The sequence below is a fragment of the Antechinus flavipes genome, chromosome 3 (assembly GCF_016432865.1).
Source record: "Antechinus flavipes isolate AdamAnt ecotype Samford, QLD, Australia chromosome 3, AdamAnt_v2, whole genome shotgun sequence".
NCBI lineage: Eukaryota > Metazoa > Chordata > Mammalia > Dasyuromorphia > Dasyuridae > Antechinus > Antechinus flavipes.
In genome coordinates this window covers 351,475,817-351,493,529 of record NC_067400.1, presented here as the reverse complement: position 1 = coordinate 351,493,529, position 17,713 = coordinate 351,475,817, and positions in this window count along the sequence as shown.

The window sequence follows — 17,713 nt, the reverse complement described above, 5'->3', positions numbered from 1 at the left end:
GTTTGGTGGTAACACTTTTCTGATTTTATGACCTTAATAGAGGAAAGAATAAAGAGAGAGAAAGGAATACACTAGAGAAAAAATGAGAAAGGAGGGAGTATAAATTTGGAAGGGGCAGAGAGAGTGAGCCAGCATCACATAAATCTCAGGTTTATCTGAAAAAAAAGGAGAGTTGAAGGGGAGGGGGGAGGAAGGAAAGGGAGAGGATGAAGGAGAGGAAAAAGGAAAGGAAGAGGAGGGAGAGAGAGAGATAGGAAGGGAGATGGAAAGAGGGAGAGTTAATACAGGAACCAGCAGGGATAGAGATAAGGAAATAAGAAATTAAGAGGGAGGGCAGAATGAAGAAGTAATAGTCAGGCCATGCAAACAAAATTTGGAGAACAGAGCATCTAAGGATGATTTTAAAAGGCGGGGAGAACTAGTAAATGAGGAGTAGGCAAGGAAAACAGAGGGAGGGCATTTAAGTGGAAGTAGACCCCTCTAACTACAAATCACTACTGTTGTTCATATTTCTTCTTTTTCTTTGCAAAGATGGTAATAGGGGACAAAAGTGGGGGAGGGGAAATAGAGGATATGATGGAGAGAAATGTATAATTAAACAATCATAATCATGAATAAGAACAGATGAATTTCCCCATAAAATAGAAGAAAGTAGCAGAATGCATTACAAAACAATATAACTGAGGGAAATGAAGAGAATAAAAAATGCAATTATTATTTTTTAAAATATTTTAAAATTTATTATTTTTTATTTTTAGCATTCTTTTTAAATTTTGTATTCTCAATTTTTGCTTTTCCTCCTATTCCCTCTCACATCCACTGAGAAAGCAAGCAATATATTATATATGTGAAATAATGAAATATATTAGCCATATTTCCCTCAAAAGCAGGAAAAACAAAGTGAAAAAATTATATTTCAATTTATACTCAGTGTTCATTTCTCTCTTTAGAGGTGAATAACATCTTTCCATCAAAATTCCTTGATAATTGTCTTTGATTATTGTATTGATCAAAGTAGTCAAGTCTTTTATGGTGAGCATCATTACAACCTTATTACTGTTCACAATGATCTTCCAGATTTGCTTCTTTTTGCATCAGTTCACATTGTTCTTGCCATGTTTTTCTGAAACTACCCCGTCTCTTGTCATTTCTTATAGCACAGTAATACTCTATCATAATTCTTTGCCTCCATAAAAAGAGCTATATTTTTGTACATATAGGTCCTTCTCTTTCTTTGATGTATTCAATATACAGATTTAGTAGTGGTATTATTGACTCAAAAAGTATGCACAATTTTATAGCACTTCAGGCATAGTTCCAAATTGTTTTCCAGATTGATTGGATCGATTCACTACTGCACCAGCATTAATGTACTTAAGAAAATTTGCAGTTATTGAAGACTTTCTTTTGTAGACACTTACTAGATATATGTCCTTGGGCAAATGACTTAGCTGCCATTTGCCTCTGTTTCTAGAACTATAAAATGAGTATTATAATAATAATAGTAACAAACTTCCAAGGCCATTTTGAAGATCAAATGAGATATTTGTAAATTGGTTAGGACTGTGCTTGGCACATAGTAGAAGTTATATAAATGCTAGCTATTTTTTATTTTGCTCATTTTACAGCTGAAGAAACTAAGACCAGAGACATTTAGTGACTTACCACAGATGACATAGGTAGTATCAGAGGCAGAATTTGAACCCAAGTCCCCTGACACCAGGAATGATACTCTTTTCTTGAACTATGTTGCTTATTAAATGAAAACTAAACAATTTAATTCTTGATTTTACTTGTCTTAATCCTAAGAAATTGATAGGTTAAAGAAAAAAATCATAGAAACAATAGATAGTTGAATCAAATGAAATGGCAAATGAAAATAAAGACAATAAAGATAATAACATTTCTGGAATATAGAAGATCTTTTCAGGAAGAGTTTCATTACTAAATGCTTTTATCAACAACAGAAAGATCAAATCCAATGAATTAGGTATGCAATAAAAAGAAAAAGTATAAATCAAAAAATTTTAACTAACACAAAAACGGGAATTCTGAAAAACCAAAGATATTAAAGAATTAAAAGCAATACTCCTATAGAATTGATAAATAAAAGCTAAGATTTTTTTAAAAATAATAAATATTAGCTATTCTCATTTTAAGAGATTAAATATCAAATATAAAAAAAAAGAATTCACAACAAAGGAAAAACAAATAAAGGAATTTAGAACACCAGAAAGGGTGTTCTAGTAATAGAAGAGTTCTTAGCCAAAGCAAGGTACAAAGAACCACAGGAGATAAAATGAGAATTTTTGATGATGTAAAATTGAAAAGCCTTTGCACAAATAAAATCTGTACAGTTAAAATTAGAAGGAAAATGATTAACTGTGGGAGAAAAAAATTTGTGTTTTGTGGCTCAAGATTTGTTTTGTGAGCCAAGATTTGTGGCTCAAATGTAGAAAAATAAGCCATTTCTTAATAAATAAATGATTCATGGATATGAACATACAGTCCTTGAAAGAATAAAAGCAAATTGCTATAATAAAAATATTCTAAATTACTAGTATTATGTAAAATGAATATTAAAACAACTCTTAAGTTTCCATCTTACAAGTAAGTAGAGTCAGAAAGATCTCAGTGTGATTTCTATCTCCAATATTTAATAGCTGTGTGACATTAGCATATAATTTAAATCTCTGTGAGCCTTAGTTTCTTCATTTGTGAACTAGAAATAAATCGACTATTCATCATTTGCAGAAGGGCAAATTAAGGTAAATGAATGTCATGGAATATCATGGCAAAGCAATAATTGTTTAAAAAAAAAAACAATTTCAGAAAACATTGGAAAACTTTTATGAACTATTGCCAAGGGAAATGAGCAAACGAGGAGAATAAATCATATAGTGATTAGATTATTGTAAAGAAAATATCTTCTTATGATTTAAGAAGTCTGATCAATGTGATGACCAGTGATGTCTCAAGATGAGCCATGTTTCGATCTACTGATAAAGAAGTGGTAGATTAGAGATACAGAAAAAGATGTACAGATTTTTTTGAACATGAGCAAATGCATAGTTTGAGGGGTTTTTTGTCTATGATTATTTATTACAAGAGAGGGATTTGGACAAAGAGGGAAAGAGGAGAGTATCATTGGAGTTTGGGATTCAAAAAAAAAAAGAGAACTATTATTTTTTTTTAGTATTCAAAGAGAAAAGAAACAAGCAGAAAATATCTGAAACTATCATGTTGAATATAAAACATACATGCACACGTGTATATATTGTGCACATTCATTATACATGTATTACAGATGCACATATATACATATGCTTGTACACTTATGTGTGTGTATGTTTTTAAACTAATTGTACATAATAGAGATTAGCAATTTCATATGTAATCTTCTGTTCTTGTTCTTTCTATATAGAAATGTTTGCATTTGTTGAAATTTAGAGAATTTAGAAAAGGTCCCTCATGATTTTGAGAATAAGAATGTATTGGGAAAAGGAAAAAAAAATCATAATTAATTTGGAAGTTACTTTAAAATGAAAGTTACTCATCATGTGATTTCAAAATAAACCATAAGAAAAGTTGGGAGAAAGTTTTAGATTTATATGTATAACATGTATGCATATATTATACATGTGTAATAGTATGCATGCAGCTAAGGGGAGCTAGGTGGTACAACAGGATAGAGTACTGAGCCTGAAGTTAAGAAGAATCATTTTACTGAGTTCAGATTTGACTTCAGACATTTAATCAGCTATGTGACCTTGAGCAAGCCACTTAATTCTGTTTGCTTCAATTTCCTCATCTGTAAAATAAGCTGGAGAAGGAAATCACAAACTCCCTTTATCTTTGCCAAGAAAACCCCAAATGGAGTCACAAATAGTTGAACATGACTGAACAACAAAAATGCATACATCCAACTCAGTTTATCTATGCTTGTTTAAAATTTAAAAAAATTAACAAGCATTTATTAACCACCTACTTATGTGCAGATACTTTGCTCTATTCTAAGCACTTAATAAATATGATCTCATTCTTTCTTCACAATACTGGAAGATAGCTGCTATTATTTTCCTAATTTTATAGTTGAGGAAACTAAGGCAGACAGAAATTAAGTGACTTGTCTAGATCACATAGGTAAGACTGAGACCAGTTTTGAATTCAGATCTTTCTGATTCAAAATTCAGGGCTCTCATCTACTGTACCACCTAACTTCCTGTTAATGACAGAAAGCAGTGAACTTGGTTCATACAAAATAATTTCTATTTATTCTTGAAAATCTTTACTGTTGTATTGTTTTTCTCAGCAGATTTATTCTCTTAATTCTTTTTTTCTCAGACTGATGTTAAGAAATTGGTATTTCTAATGTATTGCCATATGGTGAGTGGTAACCCAAAACTGCATGCTGGGAAGATGGTAGTGGAAAAAGAAAATGACTTTAAAATTATACATTTGTTATGAAAAGTTCACATTGTGGATAAGAGAGTTGATGAGAGAGCTGTCTCAGGACAGAAATCATATTTGGTCCCCTGAACTTATTCATCTTCACTCCTTGCATTCCACAATAGTGCCAAATGGATAGAGCTATAGAGAGATAATTAAGACACCCACATTCTATTCCCTCTCTGTGCTAAATAAATGGATATGACATTAGACCTATTATTTCCTCTCTCTGGTCTGAGCATCAATTTCCTCAACTGCAGACCAATTACTTGTAATAGCTATGTGTCTATATATATGTACTTTTCTTTTTTGTTTTTTTCTTTTTTCTATCTATCCACATATATTCACCTTCTCTAAGATATCTTCTATCTCAAACCAATGATGTCTATAAAAGCCATGTCTTTTATTTATTTGTTTGCCATGGTTTCCCCCTTAATGTCTAGAAAGAGCTTCTGATTCTTCTTCATAGTTGCCAGCTGGAGTAGAACAAGATGGTGGAGAGTATACAGGTCTTTATCTCAGCTCTTCCTGCTTTCCCTCAGAAGCAACACTGGATCAAGCCTCTGGATGGGTTTTAGAGTGACAGAACCCATAAATATTTGGAGTGTAACAAATTTCTAGTAGAAAATATTTTGGAAGAAGTTCAGTAAAGGTCTGTCTCAATCAGGGTGGATGGGGAACAGTCCAGTGCAGGTGCAAATCAGGGAAGCCCAGTGACGAGAGACCTCCAAGAACCAGGGAATTCTATTAGGAAGGTTTTAGCCAAAATTCAGCAGCATTAACTACCCTGTTCTGGTTTAGAAACCAGTGGATCAGCAGACTAGTGGTGAGACCTCCAATGTAACTACAAAAGAAAAATAGTGAGCCCCTGAACCCTAGCATAACAAATGTGACTTGGCCATGCTCACCCAGCAGGGAAAGAAGCTAGCAGCACCCACTCCAGGGCAGCATGAAACCACTGTTACCTCTAGAGGAAACTGGGACAACCTTCCCTTTGCCCTAAGATCAGCCCTTAACCTTAACCATCAAAAAAGAGCAAAAAAGAAAAATGACTTCTGACCATAGAGAGCTATGATGTTGACAGGGAAGAATAGACTTCAAACCCTGAGGATACTAAAGACAAAATGACTCCAGATGAAGTCTCAAAGGGCAATATGAATTTGTTTCCATTTCACAAGGCTCTCTTGGAAGAATTCAAAAAGGATCTTAAAAGAGAGCTAGAAGAAAAATGAGGGAAGGAATTGAAAGCCTTGGAAAAGGAAACAAAGAAATTGTCTGAAGAAAATCATAGATAATCAGCCATAATCAAATCAGCCAAATTTTCTATATTGGGGTGGTGGTACTGAATAATCTGACTGAACTGCAGAAATTTCATTATCTTTATCTAAGGTGGAGGCAGTCATTGGCAGCAAATACTTCAGAATGGATATGTGTTGTGGTTATTTGTCTGTTTTAAAATGAAACTTAACCTCATCTCCATTCACTTAATCCATCTTATTAAACAGTTAGATTGTCCTTCCAATGCAAGTAATGCATTATTGTTCATCTTGAGGACCACAGTGTTCTTTGTCCAGTTATTGAGGTATGAACTTTTCACCAAGCTATCTATATCCTCTCTCTAACATGTTTACCTGATTGCTAGCTAAGGCTAAAAGCAAAATATGTGGCTAAAGGATAGAGTTTGTTCTGGGTGTAGAGCTTCTAACCTTGGTTTCATTAGCATTACATGCCTCCCTAAGGAGCTAATTTGTAGAAAGTGCTGTCCCCTAAGCCTTCAAAGTTCCCTCCCCTTAGCATTTGCTTGAGACTTCTAGATGAATGATGTGGAAGTTTTGACTTTAAACTTTATTAGCCCTAAGCACCTATTCTAATTATTTTCTTTTTTTATAAATATATTTAACATCCCTTTCTTTACTTTGAAGGTAGAGAAACTTAAACATTTAATCTCCCAAGCTTCAAAGAAGGGTACAAAGAGGTAAGACCTTGCATTAATCTGAGAGGTGATGCTCTGTTCCCAGCTAGGGAATTGAAAAGATCAGTTGAGCAGAAAAAGAGAAAGAAAAGGAGAAAGGAAGAAAGAAGTGAAGGAAACTGGAAAATTTCTCAACTACTCTTAAGTCAAATCTTTACTATCTAATTTTATTATTTGACATGAATACTCTGTAACTTCAGATATCCTCACAAACAATTATTATTATAATTATAAATCATTTTCCAAAGTCCAATTTACAAATTTCCAAAGCAAATTCTCAGATTACCCATCATTTTATTTCAAATGATATATGCATTTCATTTGTAAGTCTTAAGATACTTTATAAACTGCTAATTTTTTATTTTGAATTTCTCACAAATTTGCTTACCTGCCTACATTTCTGCAAATAATCAGCAAAAGTTAACTACATAGTCATTAAAAGTAATAATGGTTAGCATTTATATAGCACTTATCTGATGTTCCTATAGACTTTAGGGTTTACTGCAATCAGAGAAAAACTGGCAAATTTTAACAGCCAACTCTGGAGAAAAAAAATTCATTTACAACACATTTAAATTTAATCTGTATTATTAACATTTTCCCATCACTTTCTTAAGCCTATCCAATCAGCAAAACAATAAATCAAGTCCTGATTTGAGATATTTGCTGATTTTCAAAGGTAAATGTTCATAATGAAATTTTAACAATCAATAAACTCTTTCAAGTCAATATTAGCTGACTCCATCATGAGAGAGGTGGGGGTTAGTGACATGAAGTGAAAAAAGAAATGCAACTGTAGCAATGGGGTATCACTTACAGTTTCAAGTTCAGAGACAGAAGCCATTGAGTCCACTCAGCCTTTTCAATGAGACACTACCAAGACCATATAAGAACAAAGAGGTTCCTTCCAGAACTAGAAAGTCAAGACTAAGAATACTACCTGCAATGAAAGCTTTGCTTTTTCCTCCCAAGTTGTAGACCCTTTATTGCAAAACATAGGTATGACAGTTCTCCAAAATTTATGTATGTTTAAATTTAACCTAGCCTTCTAAATTATGAGCTTCACCTCTGATGGAAACTATTATTTGTACTCCTTTGTCTATTGAAAGGAAGCACAACCAATGAGAAGTAAACATCTTTTGACTATACATCTTCTTGAATTTCAGATTCTAGATATACTATGTTTGAAGGTCTTCTAGGTTTAAGAGAACAACTTGGTAGATTTCTTTTAAAATTTTATTTATGCAATATATTATGTATTTGTACAAATTTCATAAATGTAAGCACTGCTATGTATAATATCCAAACATATGTCTTTATCTCTCTATGGAAGCACCAAACATCATTATTCTAAGGCCATGTGAGGAAAGCTCACTGAGTTACAGCAAGTTCAAAGGAAGTAGAGGGGCAGCAAGATGGTACAATGGATAGAGCACCAGAGGACCTGAGTTCGAATAGGGCCTCAGACACTTAATACTTCCTAGCTGTGTGATCCTGAGCAAGTCACTTAATCCCATTTGTCTTCTCCAAAAAAAGAAAGAATAAAGTGGGGGGTTGTTAGAGAATAGGGACTCAAAAAATAACTTCTGATTAATCCTGATTGGGTTAATCTATGATTCTACCTATCCTTTGATAATATTCAAGACTTCCCTTTATGAAAGAGAAACTTAAAGATGGGAAATTGATTATTCTCTAAGAACCATAAACAACATTTACTTAACAGTATTACATTTCTGCCTGGCAAGCAAGTATATACCACTAGGTTGAGCAGGGGACAAACTAGGACACTGCTGCCTTTTGCTGAACATTATTAGATAAATAGCTGTCAATGCCACCTGGTGGTTAAACAGGTATTATTATCCCCATTTTACAGATAAGGAAAATGAAACCTTTAAAGAAATTGCCGGAGATCAAACATCCCAAAATTCCTACATATGTCTCACCTAAATCCCTCATGCTGTAGCATAAGTACATGTCCTCTTTGACCTCAGAAGATATGGGGAACAGCTGCTCTCCCATAGTTTGGATAATAACTTTTCAGAGCCTTCAATTTGAATGGAAACACAATGCTTCTGAGGAATTTTCCCTCCAAACCCTTCTTCAGGAGCCAAGAGAGACCCCTTATGTTTGGAAAACGGATGGCTTCCTCCCCAGAGCAGCTCTAAGGGGCTTCCACCTGAGACGTGGTTACTTCAAAGGCTTCACACATTTCTGTTCTAGGAGCCAGATAACTTGGATTTCATCCTGCTGCTTCTCCAGATAACTCCACAGTCTGCTGTTGTCTGGTACACGCCCCACGTATCCCAAGCATGGGAGAGACCTTGTGTGCACATGCGTGTGTGTGTGTGTGTGTGTGTGTGTGTGTGTCTGGAATAGATCCCATTCCTTGACTTTACACATCAGCCTTGGGGAAGAAGGGGCAGGGAAGAAGAAAATGCAGTCCCTGAGGAAGGTATTGCATCCCCGGTTTCAGTTTGTAATAAATATTTATGTCCAAGTCACAACAAGCCCTGGAAATGGAGGTCTTAGAAGCGCTGAAACTGACTGGAGAACCATTGTGTTAATTACAGGTCTCAATTGGTCCTCAACAATATAGCCTTGAAGTTCATTTTAAAATGCTTTATAATGATTATTTTCTTCTGCATCTCTTTCAAACTGCCTATCAGGCAGCTGTTTTCTATATATATTTGGATTCTGAAACAGACAACTGTTTCTCTTTTAGGAACTTTGTCAAGCTTAACTTGAGATTAATTTGGCTGCAGGTGTCAGATAAGAACTGCAAAGCCTGAGAACCATGTGCAACAAAGTCCAGCAGCAAGAAGATTTTTTGGTCAGAAATGAGGGAAGATTAATCGACCTGTGGGGTGCCGGAATATCTTTGTTCACCCTCAAAAACTGACCTTGACTGAAAGAAAGATAGTGTGAGGTTTGTGTTGCTTTTCAGGACTCACAATAAATATAAACAAATGATAATATTTGTTGTGGGGGAGGGAAGGGAGAACAATTTAATTGCAATTCCTCTAGTGACATAAAATCTTGAAAACAACCCCCATAAATCACACCTTGACAGCTACTGTGGTTGTCCAACGTTCAACACAAGTGGACTCTTCTTTAAGCTGTTTCTTAAGCTGTCGGCATCAGCATCTCCCTTCAGCAAACATCTGCAGTTCATCTTATCGTTTGAAGAAATATATGAGTTTCTCTGTCCTTTTTTTTTTTCTTTTGTAGCTTCTGCTCCTTGATTTGTTTGAAGGCCATCTGCTATGTATAAAATTGGGGGTTGCAGGAGAACACTTGCGAAAATGTGCAAGCTGAGGAAAAAATGCAAATAGCAAGGATGTTTTCTGTGACTCCATCTCTCCAAACCACCTTCCATTTTAAATTGGACCTAAGGGTCTTGTTTGTGGGCCTTCAGTGTGGTAATCACCCCAGTTTTTCTATTTTGACACAATGTCCCCCACACATTTCTTTTTCCTATTATTTAAGAGGAGCCTTAAAAACATTTCATTGAAGAAGTTCTCAGTCACTGTTCACTGAACTCTCCCTAAATGAAAAATGACAACCCTATCTTTTCTTTAGGGCATCAGAGATGAAATAACAATTTTGGGATGTTTTTAAAAATATATCAGAATTCCTCCCAAGTGACAATTTCCTATCCCTGGAGATGCCCCGCACTAACAATGGGACCAGAATCAATAAAGATGATTCTCAAGACCCTGAAAACAAAGCTACCTCCCAGGAATTGACTCCAGAGAGTGGCAAAGACCACCCCATTCCACTGAGTATATGTTATGGCATAAAGTTACCACAGGGTGGTAGAAGTCACGCAGCTCCTTGCTCCCACTAGGGTAGACTTTCCTAAGAACCAGGGGGGATAAAGAAGAAAACTCCAGCAAGAACGTCCTTTAAACCATGTCAGCAGCCTCCACTTTCTTCTGATACAGAGGTGTCCGAAGTGAGATCCGGGCTCATGGAAAATCCAGATGTTTATACATTTGACCCCTGGGCTAATCCCTTGCCAGCCGTGCCCAGCCACTGTTTCCTCAGTGAAAATAGAGGCCAGGCACGGCACATTGTTGAGGTTCCAGGGAATGGCCTTACAATCTATAGGAAAATTAATCTCAGAATAGTATATTATGAGGGACCAAAGAATAGAATTGTGCCCCAGTTTTCCAATGCAAAAATCACACCTGTGTAGCAACAAATGAGATTTTATTTTAGCACTAGCTTTTTCCTCACCCCAGGCAGGTTTTCTCTGTCTTCTTATGCAGACAGAAGATATGATACCTATCAGCTCCTAAGGATCAAACAGATATTTTCTGTTATTACTGCTACAAAACCTTACTTCTGTATTTAATGAAAAATAAATGTATTGTTGTTATTGTTGTTTGTCATAAGGAAGTTGTTTGTAGTTCTGAACCCTTTCATGATAGCATTCTAAAATTATTTCTTCTGCAGAACCTTCATAGGTAGATAAAAATCCAATTTATCATTTAAATCAAACTTATTTAACAAGAATGTTTGATTATTTTCCCTGGGAATATTTAAACATAGCTTTCAACTTTTACTTAAATTGAGGCTTTTTTTAAAATCAGGCAGATCAAGTGGTTATACATGTAGCACTTGTTCAGAACCAGTTTGGTTTTCTTTCTTTTTCAATTACAATGAGTTTGACAATAGTCACATCGCTATTTTATAAAACCTATAGCAATATAACATAATGCACATACACCCCCTTCAAAAAGCAAATGGGTCCCTTCGCTATACTTCACCTTATTCCACAATATCTCCACAACAGGACAGGTAGAAAATCCAAAGAGACTAAACAGTGATCCCTTTGAGCAAAGATACAAATTTACCCAGATATGTCAAGCATACCGATTTACAGGGCAAGGAGCTTTTTTTTCCCACTCTGCAGAGAAAAAAAGGCTTTCTTGTCAATCACTTCTAATAAGCCAAGAAAATAAACTTGCTTGCAGTTAGCTTCTTCTTCGAAAATTGCAATTGCAAGAAGGTGAGTTGGGAAAAAGATTTGGAAGGAGGACAGTGAGTCTTCCCTGTGCCAGAGCCCTAGTTTTCTTCATGGATGTATAAGAAACATTTGTGTTGTAGTGTTATTAAGGGCATGATTTGTTAGTGCACTTTTATGTATGGAGTGCTTGCATCTGGCAAGGTCTACAGCATTACCTCTTTGACAGCTCCAGATGTTGTGAAGATAAAATACCTCCTGTTTGAGGAACTGTGCAACTAGAAGCCTTGATAGGTGTTCTTAATACAGTTTAAAAAGGCATCTGTCTTAAAATAATTTCAACATCTTACTTTTTTCTATTTATAGCTCTGTCAGATGTTTTTGGGTACTATAGAAATAGTTTAGGGAGCTTATATTAACTTCAGGGTAGACTGGGAAGTATATTGGAGGTTTCTTATTTTTCTCTTTTTCTTCCCACAACCTTCCCCACCCACCCCCTGGCCACTAATAATTTGATATCTTTTTAGATCACAAAAAGAGGCAAGAAGGAAGCAGGACTTTTAAATTGGGTTTATTGGATTTAGAAGGGAGATCAGAAGAGTGCTTCCAGCAGAACAGAAGACGTCACTGACCTGGTTTTATTTAAGAATCAAAACATAAAAGTTGGGAAGAGATAAGGGAAGGCAGACCTGAGCCACAACAGGGCAGACTCAGTGCTTCCCTCTCAGACCTCATAACTCAATATATTGTCGGCCTCTTAAAATAGGAATGGTACTTGACCCTTACTATGGTTTGGGAGCAGCGTCTGAGCTTGAGTTTCCTCGGTTGAAAGACAATGCCTGAGACCACCCTTTAGCTCGCCCTTCTAGCTAGTCCTAGACCATAGCAATATTATTTCTGGGTCATTTAATTTCACTCTCAGGGAAAAGGAGAGAATGGTGCTAAGTTGTAAATCACTCTGTTCTGGAATGGATTTGTACCAGAACAGATCATCTCGAGAATTCCTGCCTTGCTTGACCATGGTAAAGAGATTATGGTATGTAAAATTCAGCTAAACATAGCTTGTTTCGATTTCCTACTTCCCTGGTTGTCTGTCTAACTATGAAAGGTTAAGACCTGGGAGGCAGAACAGGCCATTCCAATCCCAGAAATCTTGTGTTCAGGCAACACCTCCAGTTCTAATACTTTCCATGCATGGTGATCTGTGTCAGGGACATTTTCAAATGACCTCTGCCCGACTGGGGAAGGTGTACGGAAATGAAGCCTTTCATTTGGGCCTTCGGGTGGTTTCAGTAGCTCTCTTCCCATGGAGGAAGGAAAACAGTAGGGAGTCAGGCCCCAAGCCTTTATGTGGTGGTCTTGGCTTGTAAATCCTTATTCACTGTCTCCCTGATTCACATGGGTGAAAATATTCATCTTTTCCCCCCAATACGGTAAGGTTAATACATAAAATGGGGTGACAACATTCTAGCAGATCTGGTTAGGAAATGCACCCACCAAAGAATGGTCCAAAAAGATAAACACTTCTTCAAACTCCATTTCCAGTCGATTCCTGTCCCCTCTTTATTCCCCCTCCAGCTTTATACCACCACCACCTCCATCAGCACCACTTCTTAGCCCAATGCATGGTCTAAATGCCAAATAAATAAGGATTCCCTGTTGTTTCCCAAGCTAATAAACTGCATACTTTCACCAGTCTGTCTCAAGAGAGGGACTCGCGAAGAGAACAGTAATATTCACTGTCATCGTGGCTGTCTTCAAATCTTTTAAATCACTTTTGCTTTCTGGAATGTAAATTTATCGCATGTGTGCAGTCCATAGCCCTGTTCCCCCCACCATGGACATACCTCCTATGTGGGCGTGGGACTATAGAGATGTCCATGCAGGTGAAAGAAACGGGGCTGAGGGTAAAATGAGATTGAAGGGCCGGCCGGGGCTGCTGCAAACACCGGGAGAAAGGAGAGAGAAAAGATATCTGCAAATTAACAAATCCCGGCTCCTCCGGCCGTGTCATGCATTCGTCTTGCCAAATAAGGTAGAACCAAAATGTAATTTTGATTAGCATTTGTCCGAGCTATTTATCATCGCAAATTATGCAACAGCATTCGCGGCAGGCATTTTTACACAGCTCTCTCTTGTTGCATTGTTAGGATTTCACAACCTGATGCAGATGTTGCAAGCTGCAAAGTGCCCTTTGCTTGACATTTTCGCTATAATAGTCAGAGTGGTAAGTGGCCCTGAAAGATGATATAAAGAAATCACAAAACTGAAAAATGAATAGGTGGGGAGAAAAAAGTTCATTTCTCTCTCTCTTGCTTTCTTTTTTTTCTCCTCTCCACGTTAAAGGAAGAGTGTTGCAAGCCATTTTGCCACTGTAGTAGACTGGGTTGTTGTAACTGGGGCAAGGCATTCATTTTGTGTAAAACATTCCAATCAGGAAGGTTTGGTAGGTTGATAGAAACTTAATTAAGAATTATTTTCCTCTGCCCAAATGTCTCTGGATGAAAACAAACATTCTGAAAACCTAGCAGTATTTATCTGTGTGCCGTTAGTTAAGTCTCCACATGCCTGCATATCTTTTTTTTTTTCTTTTAATTAATCATTTTCTTCCTCTACTTTTTTGGCAATGGACACAGACTCCTCTATTATTCGAAAGAGTAACACATAAAAGGGTTTTTTATTCAGAATTTGGAGATTGTTAAATGACTCTTTTTTATCCATGAGAGATATTCTCCTCAGCACCCCTTTTTAACTCCTAGCCATACAAATCAAATTATTAAGTGGCCTTTAACATTAAATTTTTCTTTTCTTGCCCCTCCCCTGAGCATTCAGATTTACCAGAAAATTCCCTCTAACTCTTCTCTGTCCTTATTCTTCCTTCCTGGTAACTCTCACTTGATCTTGCTTGGCCTGTCACTGTGTGCCAAAAACAGTGATTAAGAAGAATGATGGAAAATGATCATCCCTGAGCTCAGACCAGTGTCTGAGGGAAAATCAGAAGCTACAGTTTTCCATGAGTTAGGCCTTTTGACTTCTAGGTAGCCTTGGCCCTGTGGCACAGAGAGAACCATTCAGATATTTCAAGTCAAAATGTCTGCAACTACTAACAAGTTTTCCATTTCTCCTCCCCACCCCCTTTTTTTTTCTTTTTTTCTTGCTTAGGCAATCCAGACTGGCTGTCTACAGATAGACTGCTGTTCCAATTCACTACATAACCACTCAGCTCTGTACTTCACTCTGCCAATGGAGACTCAGTCTCAGGTGTGAGATCCATTCCCCCAAATCTGTGGATGAAACTTAAAAAAAAAATCCTGTATTCTACATTATAAGGATAGTTTTCAGTTTGAAGATATCTCAGTAAGAGGGTTGGAGTGTTTTGTTTTGTTTTGTTTTGTTTTGTTTTGTTTTGTTTTGTTTTGTTTTGTTTTTAGCCCATTTGCATCCAAGTATTAGGTACTCCTCAAACATTTATTTATTTGGACTTATTGTCCATCCGTTAGTATTTTGGTTAATGTGTGTTTTTATAAATTTGATTGACAAAGAAACATTCTTTATCTGCTTGAAACCCAAACATCCACATGGGAAGTGAAGCATGTAGTTGGTCATCTGGAATATTTGGAAAACATCTGGATAATTGCACGAAATGTTTCGGTTTGCACCCAGATGCTTGGCATTGCTGAGAAAGCAGACTTTGAGTCCTAAGTGAGGAGAGAAATAAAACTCTAGTTTATCCAATTAAACCACAGTCAATACAGAAGAAACTTCCATTCCTCACGGCCCAACCTGATACTTTATATAATTCTAGGCCTATAGCAGTTTAGATTAACTGATTCATAAATTCAAAGATTTGCATTTAGATAGGAATTCCCTAACTATCAAAAAAACAAGGGAATTCATTTCATAGGAATTAAGTAAATACCTGACTTTTCAAAAAAAAAATTAGTTAAAGCATATGAACAGGCAATTTTCAGATGAAGAAATTAAAACCATTTCTAGTCATATAAAATTTGATCTAAATCACTATTGATCAGAGAAATGCAAATTAAAACAACTCAGAGATGTCACTACACACCTCTCACACTGGCTAAGATGACAGGAAAAGATAAAGACAAATGTTGGAGGGGATGTGGGAAAACTGGAACACTGATGCATTGTTGGTGGAATTGTGAACTGATCCAACCATCCCTGAGAGTAATTTGGAACTATGCCCAAAAGCTATTATACTGTGCATACCTTTTGATCTAGCAGTGTCTCTATTGGGCTTCCATCATAAAAAAAGATCATTAAAAAAGGGAAAAGGACTCATATGTGCAAAAATGTTTGTGGCAGCCCTTTTTGTAGTGACAAGAAACTGGAAACTGAGCAGATGCCCATCAGTTGGAGAATGGTGTATGAATATAATGGAATACTAGTGTTCTATAAGAAATGACCAGCAGGATGAATACAAAGAGGCCTGGAGAGACTTACATGAACTGATACTAAGTGAAATGAACAGAACCAGGAAATCATTGTACATGGCAACAGCAAGATTATATAATGATTAATTCTAATGGATGTGGCTCTTCTCAATAATGAGGTGATTCAGGCCAGTTCCAATAGACTTGTGATGGAGAGAGCCATCTACACTCAGAGAGAGGCCTGTGGAAACTAAATGTAGATCCCAACATAATATTTTCGTTTTTTTGTTATTGTTTGCTTGCTTTTTGTGTTCTTTCTCACTTTTTTTCCTTTTTGATCTGATTTTTCTTGTTCAGAATAATAAATGTGAAAATAAGTTTAGAAGAATTGCATGTGTTTAACATAGATTACTTGCTGTCTAGGGAAGAAGGTGTGGGGAAGAGAGAAAAAAAATGGAACACAAAATTTTGCAAGGATGAATGTTGAAAACTATCTTTGCATATATTTTGAAAATAAAAAGCTAATATTTTTTAAAATATATATAACTGGGAGTAGCTAGATGGCATAGTGGATAGAGCACCAGCCCTGAAATCAGGAGGACCTGAGTTCAAATCTGACCTTAGGCACTTAACACTTCCTGGCTGTGTGATCTTGAGTAAGTCACTTAACCCTCTTGGGCAAGTCACTTAACCCCAATTGCCTCAGCAAAAAATATAAAACAAGCAAACCAAAAAAATAAAAAAGTCCTTACCATTACCAAAAATATATAACTGGAAACATTTAACAATATGAATAACACATAATGTTTAATAAAAAAACACATTTATTATTTTGAAGATCATAGAATAAGATAGCTAGTAGTCATATAGTTCAACCTCTTCATTTTACAGATAAGGAAACTAAGGCCTAGAAATATTAAATAATTTGTTTAAGGCCCCAAGGGTAGCTAATAATAGACATTTGAACCCAGATCCTTTGATGAACTCCAGCAATTTTGACTGTTTAATATTAATACATAAAAGTTCCATCAGATTTAAAAAAGATTGCTTTTTGATTAAATGTATTTCTAAAACTCTACTGCTTGCCACAAGACAATGGGACCCTGGAGGCAAGGGCCCTTAAGAGATATTGCCAGGGGGTTACGAGTCCATAATCCATAATTCTTTAGATGCATATATAATGTTTTGAATATATATATGGAAATACTTACATATACATATATATGTATATATATATATATACACAGAGAAATTCTATTCTGATAAAGAAAATAGATAACCACTTAGAAACACTCTCAGTTTACAGATAATGCAATTGTTATCATAGCTAGGGGTAAGGGATATCTAAAAAATATTTAATTTTTATCCAAGTGTCCAGAGTCTTTAAAGATTTGGAAACCACTGGCTTAGACCTTACAAAATACTGGGGAAGGATCATAGTACCATAAAAATCTCAGATGTAAGAAGTTTGGATTTTATTCCTCAGCTTGGCCATCTATCCAATTCCATTCAACAACTTTGAGTACTTACATTCTATTAGGTGCTGAGTATTTAAAAAAAAAATTAAAATGCATTCCATATCAAGAGCTTGCATTATGCTAGAGAGATGCAACCTAAACACAGATGAATAAATATAATGTAATTTGAAGAGAGTATTCTACAAAGAGGAGGATTAGAGAAAATTTTATGGAGGATGAGGCACCCTTGAAAAAAGATAAAAATTCAAAGAGATTGAAATAGAGGAAAGATCTTTCAGGCATGGAGTTCGGCTTATATAAATGTCTTCTTGGGAGGGGCACTGGAACATGAATGTAGTAATTGTGTGGAGAGGAAAAAGGGAGGGGTTGGGATAATGTGAAACAAAGATAGATGAAATCAGGCAAACAGATAGGATAGACTTTAATGCCAGACTAATTTTTTATTTAG